This window comes from Primulina eburnea, chromosome 4 (assembly GCF_022965805.1).
Source record: "Primulina eburnea isolate SZY01 chromosome 4, ASM2296580v1, whole genome shotgun sequence".
NCBI lineage: Eukaryota > Viridiplantae > Streptophyta > Magnoliopsida > Lamiales > Gesneriaceae > Primulina > Primulina eburnea.
The window spans coordinates 36,368,740-36,377,246 of record NC_133104.1 but is presented as its reverse complement, the minus strand read 5'-3'; the positions used below and the strand labels follow the sequence as shown (position 1 = coordinate 36,377,246).

Sequence of the window (8,507 nt, the reverse complement as noted above, 5' to 3'; positions counted from 1 at the left end):
ACAATCATGGCCCCTTTGTTTACTTTCCAGGAACCATCACCAAAGGTCACATTATGGCCTTCGTCATCGAGCTGTCCCACTGAGATCAAATTGTGTATCAATTTTGGTACATGTCTGACTTTGTTGATTTTCCAGATAGATCCATCTGACATCTTCATACGGACATCACTCATACCAACTATTTCCAAAAGCTTTCCATCAGCGAAGAAAACAATTTCGTAATTGCCAGCGATGTAATTATCGAATGCATCACGATTACCAGTTGTATGAAATGAAGCTTCTCAGTCCATAACCCAACAATCAACTGGGCTTTCCATCGATAGTAATAAAGCATCATGTGCCTCCTCAGTAACATCATTTGCATTATTCTTTGTTGATTTGCAATTCTTTTTTAAGTGACCAGTTTCACCACAGCTTCAGCATTTCAAATTCTTTTCCAAATTGTTTTTGACTTTTTCATTTCTTGCTTGGACCTACCGTGCCATCGCTTTGAACTCTTTTTGCCACTCCTACCCATTCCTCTATTTTCGAGTTTAGAGCAGATCTCGATGATGTTCTTTCAACTGAATCCATCCTACGAACTTCTTCAGCAAGAATTTGATCTCTGACGTCATTGAATTGTAGCTTTCTTTTTCCAACATAATTGCTAACCGCTTCCCTCATTGGTTCCCAAACATTTGGTAAAGATGCCAAAAGAATAAGTGCAAAAATCTTATCATCAAAATTAATTTCAACTGATGTTAGCTGAGAAACAATCGTATTGAACTTATTGATGTGTTTAGCCACATAAGCACCTTCTCTCATTTTCAAGTTGAATAACTTTTTCATGAGATGTACTTTGTTGTTTGCTGATGGCTTCTCGTACATGTCTGATAAAATGGAAATCATCTCTTCTGTGGTTTATGCCTCCACCACGTTATGTGCTACATTCTTCGTTAGAGTCAATCGTATCACACCTAACACATGTCGGTCAACGAGCTCCACTACAAGAATAAATGCTTATGGTGACATTCATAAATGTCATCATATTCAATATTTAGTGACATTTAAGTTTTAGTGACACCTTCAACAAATGTCCTCTATTTCAATGTCGTCTTAACCTTCCTGACACTTTTTAATGTCATTATAAGATGTTAATGACAACTTCATAAGTGTTACTAATTATTCATATAATGACAATTTTAAATGTCAGGAAAACTCATGTTTTAAAGACATCTATATATGCCTTGTTATTATAGCAATAATGACAAATTTATATGTCAGTTAAAATCATTTATAATGACATCAAAAGTGTCGTGTATATTATTTAAAGTGACAAAAAAATGTCATTAATGATAGGTTATAAGGTTAATTTAAAATGTCTCATTATGTAATCTGTAATGACACTTACAAATGTCTTCTATATTAGTATATAAGAACATGGAAAATTGTCATTAATAGTTGTTTATAATGAACTTTTGAATTGTCTCCATATGAGTTTTATAATGACATTTTTTATGTACATGATTTAATGTTCTATTGTAATATAAAAAATGTCATTTTTTTATGAAATGTCATCGATTTTCAATATTTTCATGATATAATATTCAATTATATAACAAATTAACATAAATTCAAATACAAAATTTTTAAATAGAAATTAAATTGCTAATCAATAATTGTCACTAATTTTGCAATCATTAATATATAATACTGATAAATTTGTTACCTCGAAAAACATCTATACCCCAACAAATGTACCAAATGTATTTAGTTTAAGAACTAGCAAACAATTAAGTTTTCTAAAGCAAAACATAAGCAAACTTGTGACGCATCTTCATTCTTCAACCATCTCGTCTTAATCAAAATCCAATATTCTTGTCACCTACAATAAAAATTCATATATTTGTATGAATGAAATAAAATTAAAGAAGCAAAAAATAAAGAGATTAAAATCTAATTCAAACTAGTGAATATCATACCAAATGATAAACTGAAAAATTATTATTTCTCCAAATGCACCTAGTAGAAATCTTCCTCATTAACTGTCAACTGCAAATATAATTTATATTGGTTTAAAAAGATACTAACATGACGGACATAACAATAAATACTAGTTAATTAAAAAGTTGAATATCATACCAAATGACAAGGCTAAGCTATCATTCCTCCAAGTGTATCCCCAACTTTTTGTAAAAGATCATACGGCCTAATCAAACTCTATTCCCGTTCTAGGACAACTAGAACTTGTATTTCACACCAATTTGGTCCCAACGTCTGTCTTCCTACTTCAGTATTTGGATCCATGCTACGAACTACTCCTTTTGCCACAATTTTCGTCGAATCAAATAGACTTTTTATTGAGACAGAACATCCAATCTACGTGAAAGAGCAAAAGAGAAGGTTTTGATAAAAACAATTATAAAATACAATCATCAACAACCATTATGCTAATGAGTATGTCCAGCTAGCCAGAAAACAAAAAAGCATAAAGAAACATCATTCAAATTAGTTAACTCATAACAGCAAATATACATGTAATATATATTCTCAACCAAAATATACTATCTAAATCAATAAATGACTAACTCGAGATAATTATAAGCTCACAAAATATAGCTTACAAAAAAGCAAACTTCAACTCATTATGCCACATCAAATAATAAATAATATCAAAATAAACAAAAGGAAAACCAACATCTGGATGCATCTCATTATGAACAAATCCACATAGAAGGGAATTCCATGTCACTAGGTTCTTATGGCACATCTCACTAAACACTCTAATGGCGGAACCAACATCTGTGCAGTTGTAATAAAAGTCAACAAGCGTGTTCCCTACAAACAAATCAATTGAGAATTCTGTACCGATGTTGAGCTCCATAGCCCACTTCGAATCAAGTAACCATGAAATTTCAGTCCCTCATCAAAAGCTCCAAGAGTACGAGCATTATAATGTGTATACACAACTTTGAGTTTTTTGTGGAGGTTAAAAGCGTAAAGATTGGACTAATCTTCCATCAGGCCTAAGCAAACACATTATAACTAGAGAGATGCAAAATATGTATACACAACCTTGAGTTTTTTGTGTAGGATTATAATGTTAAATATTAAATCATTATATCATGTCAAACAATAAATAATAAAACACCGATTATGCATGTAATATATATTCTCAACCAAAATATACTATCTAAATCAATAAATGGCTAACTCGAGATAATTATAATCTCACACAAAACATAGAGGTTGATGCAGCTTCTTACTTGTAGTGGCTCCCACTCATCATCCTCTATCTTTTCCGGTTTATTTCCTGATAGAGGTTGATGCAGCTTCTTACTGTATAGATAATCTCTAATCTGTAACCGCCAAAACGAAAAAATATGTTCCGTCAAAATTGCTGATTTTTGGTCCCGATCCATTATCTCCGGCCATCGCTTATATAGCCTTAGCAAAAAATCTAAAAAATATTTTCTGATGTAAAAGATCAGACAAAGCTTCAACCATAGAGCATACTCAGAATTTTAAAAATTTTACAACAAGGCTCTGATACCATTTGTTAGGTAATTATACCGAAGCGATAACGAGCGTGATGATAAAAATGCGGAATAAAATAATCAGTAAGAACACAAGAATTTACGTGGTTCACCCAAGATAGGCTATGTCTACAGAGCTACTGCAAATCTTTTATAACAGGTGAAATGTTACAACAAGTGTATACAATAATACACTAAATATCTCACACTCCCAACCTGAGTGTAACCGAGAAAAAATAATTTCTCCAACTCACACAAGAGAACACTCAACCCTCAAGTACTCTCTCTCTATTATATTAAGCTTGGAAACTATAGATTTTGGGATGCATAAACTGTGATGGAGGGAGCTATATCCCGTGCATGAAATAGCCAATCAGCTTCTAGCCACCGGCAATCAAATTTGACAATTGTGACATTGTTGGCAAATTCAATTCGTATTCTTCCGACACCATTAAATGAATGTGGCTCTTTTCACCGAACAACACATGTTTGTTTCTTTCTCCCAAACCCAAGAAAATCAAGATTATCAAGTATTTCAACGAGCCACCCATTCCGACTCCCATTCCTTCTTTTCCCATCTCCAAAATCATGTATGGAGTTCATATCAATTCTAGTACCACTTATACTGCTCAAGTTATTGTTGTTGCTCCTCCTTCTCCGATTAATCCAGCCAGTCGAGAGTATTATGTACCTGAGGTTTCATTAACCATAGTGGATGATGTGGTTAAATCCCTTTCTGAATTTCATTATTTTTTTTAAGCTCCTTATACTCCTCCAGAATTCAGGTCTTCTGATGATCTTATCATTGAAAAAATAGAGATTGTTAAATAACCTCGGTCAACTTTTTCTTTTAAAAAATCACCTCTTCAAGTGTATTTCAAATACATACACTTGAGGAAGTCATTTTTTCAAAAGAAGAGTTGACCGAGTTTAAAAAATAAAATACCTCTGTTAAAAATTTGGATGTACTAGTTGAGCTGAAGTTCCTTCTCTTCATCCTTATCCAGCTCTCAAAGCTTTGGAAGTATTTGGAGTCCAGGTGGATGTTGTGCCTTTTGCTCATCATGCCATTAATTCAGAAGTTTTGGGATCTCTTCCTTTGATTCAGGCACCGATCATAACAATCACCTTCTGTAGATCCAAATTATTCCACAGAATTAACTTGTTGTGTTCAGCCCGGAGGTACTAACTGCTGAACAAATAGATCAAGTTGGTCCATCTTCAACCCCTCCAACGAACAAAGTTTCTCCAGCCTCACACAACTGATAATTCGTTCTACGCTTTGGAAATTCGGTCGTCCTCGATTCTCAATGAAGTTAAGAATATTCAAGCTCATCAGTTGGCTTCGGATTCTACAATTGAAAACTTCAAAGACCATATGATCAAGAATTCGGACACCCTATCCAGTAATCTCTAAGCACAGTTAAAGTTGCTTGAAAGCCAGAAGAAGGGCCAATCCTCCGTAGTTGTTGACCTTTGTGGCCAAGTCACGAAGATAAAAAACTGAACTCAATAACCTGCATTGATCTTTTTCAGACTACTCTTGGGGGTCAGATGCTTCAAATCATGGAATTCATACAATGCGGTGATGTAAAAAAGAGGAGAGATAAGCTAGAAAAGAAATTAGTCGATCCTTATGAAGTTGGATCCTTCTCAAAAGCCCAATGGTGGCTGTACGGAAAATAATATTAGTGGTCATCACTCTTCTCATTCAAAGTTTAATCCTTATGGGAGGTGGATTTTTGTTACTTATAAGTTGTTGTGATAATGTACTTTCATTATATCAATGAAATAATTATTTTTGTACGCAAAGTGTTTTACTCTCGGCTTATTTCGTAAGTTTTGTCATCGTCAAAATGAGGAACAAAAATTTAAGAATTAAAATTACCTTAGATTTGGTGATAACAAACAGTTTCTGGCTATCTGGATATCCAACCTGTTCTTATTTGTTTCAACACGATATTGTGTTTGATGATCTTACCTCAAGATGCCTCTCTCAAGTTGTCTTCATTTTTTTTTCGGATTTGGCTGACTGCTCTTACATCAAGCTGATCTTATCTAGCCAGGGTTCAACCAGACATCTTCTTTAGAGTTTGATAGCTCTGCCTCGTCTAAGACAAATATTATTTCAGTCTTTCTCTCTGATGAATCAAGATCATAAAGATGTTATTTACCTTATTTGGATAGAGTCAAAGATTCATTAATTGCGGCGTACTATGAGAAATATGAAGGAAAAAGACACCTAGCATTCCTACCCTTTTTTGGGCTGATGCATACAAATTCAAATGTTTTGTAAGAGTTATTAACGTTGGAACTTTGACTATATAAGGTTCATCCTCGACATTGAATCTCTCTCCTTCCGAATCTGCAAAATATTGGCTTGCATTCTTGAGTTCTCAAGCACACTTCATTGAAAAATATAAAGTTGCTATTTTATCGCACGCTTAACAATTTAAAGTACTCTAATCATTAAGGACCAGTCATGTTATTACATTCACTCGTGAGTATCCATTAAGCATTCTGAACGAGTATATGTAACTTGTTTGTCTGAATGTTCTTATATAAACAGTTGAGTTGTACTAAGAGTTTCAGCCGTTAGTATTATCTCGTTGAAGTGTGTCCTTACAAGTTGTTATATTGATAAAAGTTTTTTTAACGAAATCCTTCTTCATAAAGGAAGAAGGAGAGACATGGAAAGATTTTTTTGGAACTCCATAAAAATCTTTGTGTTCCTCATTTCAAGTTGTTTAGATTATATTATTGTTGTAACTCTAGTTTGGTCTCTGTCATCTATCTCTGTTCTTTAGTTCACTGAGTTCAGCTAACCTTTTTCTGCACTTTAAAATATCATTTTTAGTGGTTTGCAGCATTTAGCTTCTCAAGAATAAACTTTAGCATTTTACATATGATAAAGTGACATGTTGTATGTTTAAAGCAAAATAATTTATTCATTTCCTCTTTAAACATCCTAACACTATACATCAAACAGGCCCAATACAATGTGGTGTTGTTATTGAATCACGTCTAAGGATCCGATTATGTCTTTATGGCTTATAATTCAAAAATGAAACAATTAGAGAATGTGTGTGTTCATCATTCATTTCCCAAGAATAGTTCTATTAAATTTTGGTTTGTATATTAGGTCATCTCCAATTCATTATACTATTTTTTCGCAGTTTTAACTTCAAATGACACAAAATATAAAGCTCTTCTCCAACACATCAATTCTAAAAAAAAAAATTCTTAAAATATTCATAAATTATTTATTATTTATAAATTTACAAAAAAAATAATGTTATACTTAGAAACGGTAATATAACTTAATTAAATCTAATAAATAATTAATTCAAATAAGTTTATAAAAAATAGTTTAATTAAATTAGTAAATATAACAATGATTTAGTAAAAAGGGTAAATTGGAGATAAATTCTCAAACCCAGACATGAATTTATCCTAACTCCCTACACCTAAAAAATTTGTTTAAACTCCTTAAAATGATTAAATGGACAAAAATACCCTTATATATGTTAATTTTAATGATTGATTTTATTAGGCCACAAATGGAGCTAATGAAAAAAAAGGAACTAAATGTTTCGATCAGACCCCGGATATTGAAGAAACAGTTTATTATCAAGATCTTATTCAAGTGTACTAGTTTAAGGATATTGTCTCAGACAAAAGTATATATGAAGAAGAATAAGTCTTGAGTCAAGAAGAATCCGATGGAACAGAATCAGAGTCTGACTGAAGGCGAGGTGTTTCGTCACGAAACACATGAAGATTTTTTTGGTTTCTTTAGTCAGACATCAATATCCCATAACATGGTCCAAAAGATCATAAGAGAAAATCATAGTCTTCAGATATATCAAGGATTCTCTGTAAGGTAGGTAAAAAATTTCTTAGGAAATCTTGGCCAAAAAAACAGAATGAATCATCTAATCTATAAAGTTTCCAGCAGGGAAATGACGATTCAAATTGAACTTACGGGAAATAGAGTGGAGGTATACTTAATTACTTCTGAAGAAATTAAGGAGAAATTACAAAACTAAAGATAGAAGTAGCACGAACCATGTCCTGGATTCATATCAGAGCAATCCAGATTATGATAAAAGCAACTTTCAAATAAGGAATAGATTCACCTATTGATATTACTATATGCGATAAAAGAATGTGTAACCTTCAAGATTCAGTACTGGGAACTATCTCAGGAAATCTCTGTGCGGGGAAAATTGTAGGAGTAATTTATCCAAGAATTTCCTACGACCTAACAGATCGAGATTTTAGCCGAGCTTTGACGTTGCATCAGAACTTCGAAGAAAAAAGGCTGATGAAAGAAGGTAAAAGACCATATTCTATTAGCTATCAAATTTCATATGGTTTATCTAATACATTTCATTTAGAATTATTTCTTAAAAATGAGTTTATTGAAATACCTGAGATATTTAGAAAATTTGCTCAGGCAATTTATCCAGAAAGAGTTTAGTTTCCATTAATACAGGAAACATATATTCAGATCCAAGACAAACTGATTCTACAAATGAATCAAAGTCTTAAACCGGAACCAAGAAGACTATCTTTTCACAGGAGATAGAATTACGAGCTACAGGTGAGGAAAAACACATGTCCAAGAAATCCAATAGGTACTAAAACTCTTTTCGACAATAGGAAAACTTAGATGTCCAGAAGGTTAGAAAGAAGTTGAAAAAGTATTTGATATTACAAAACAAATGAATCAATTTCCTTGTAATATAATATACTATTTAGAACAATCTATTATAGGAACTTACCAAGGAATGATTAATATCGGAGAATTGGAAGTTCATATCAAAGGAATCCTAGGAAAAGAGCCAGATCAATTGGGTTTTGGGCTAGAGTTTCTCGATAAACATAAACCTTGGAAACGAGTAGAAAATAGAATGAAGTTTATGGCTGAGGAAAGGATGTAGAAAATCGAATGTACATAAGCTCATTCTCGATATGCATCACAGTTGA

At 32.7% G+C, this 8,507-nt stretch overlaps 1 long non-coding RNA gene across 1 annotated transcript; it reads right to left on the bottom strand.

Moving 5' to 3' along the window:
- Positions 1-1,644: 1,644 nt before the first annotated feature.
- Positions 1,645-2,556, bottom strand: LOC140829835 (uncharacterized). The gene is made up of 3 exons (XR_012117556.1): positions 2,122-2,556; positions 1,962-2,031; positions 1,645-1,864 (listed from the first exon to the last, which is right to left on the bottom strand). It is a non-coding gene; the product is annotated as an uncharacterized lncRNA (long non-coding RNA).
- Between the last annotated feature and the right edge of the window lie 5,951 nt (positions 2,557-8,507).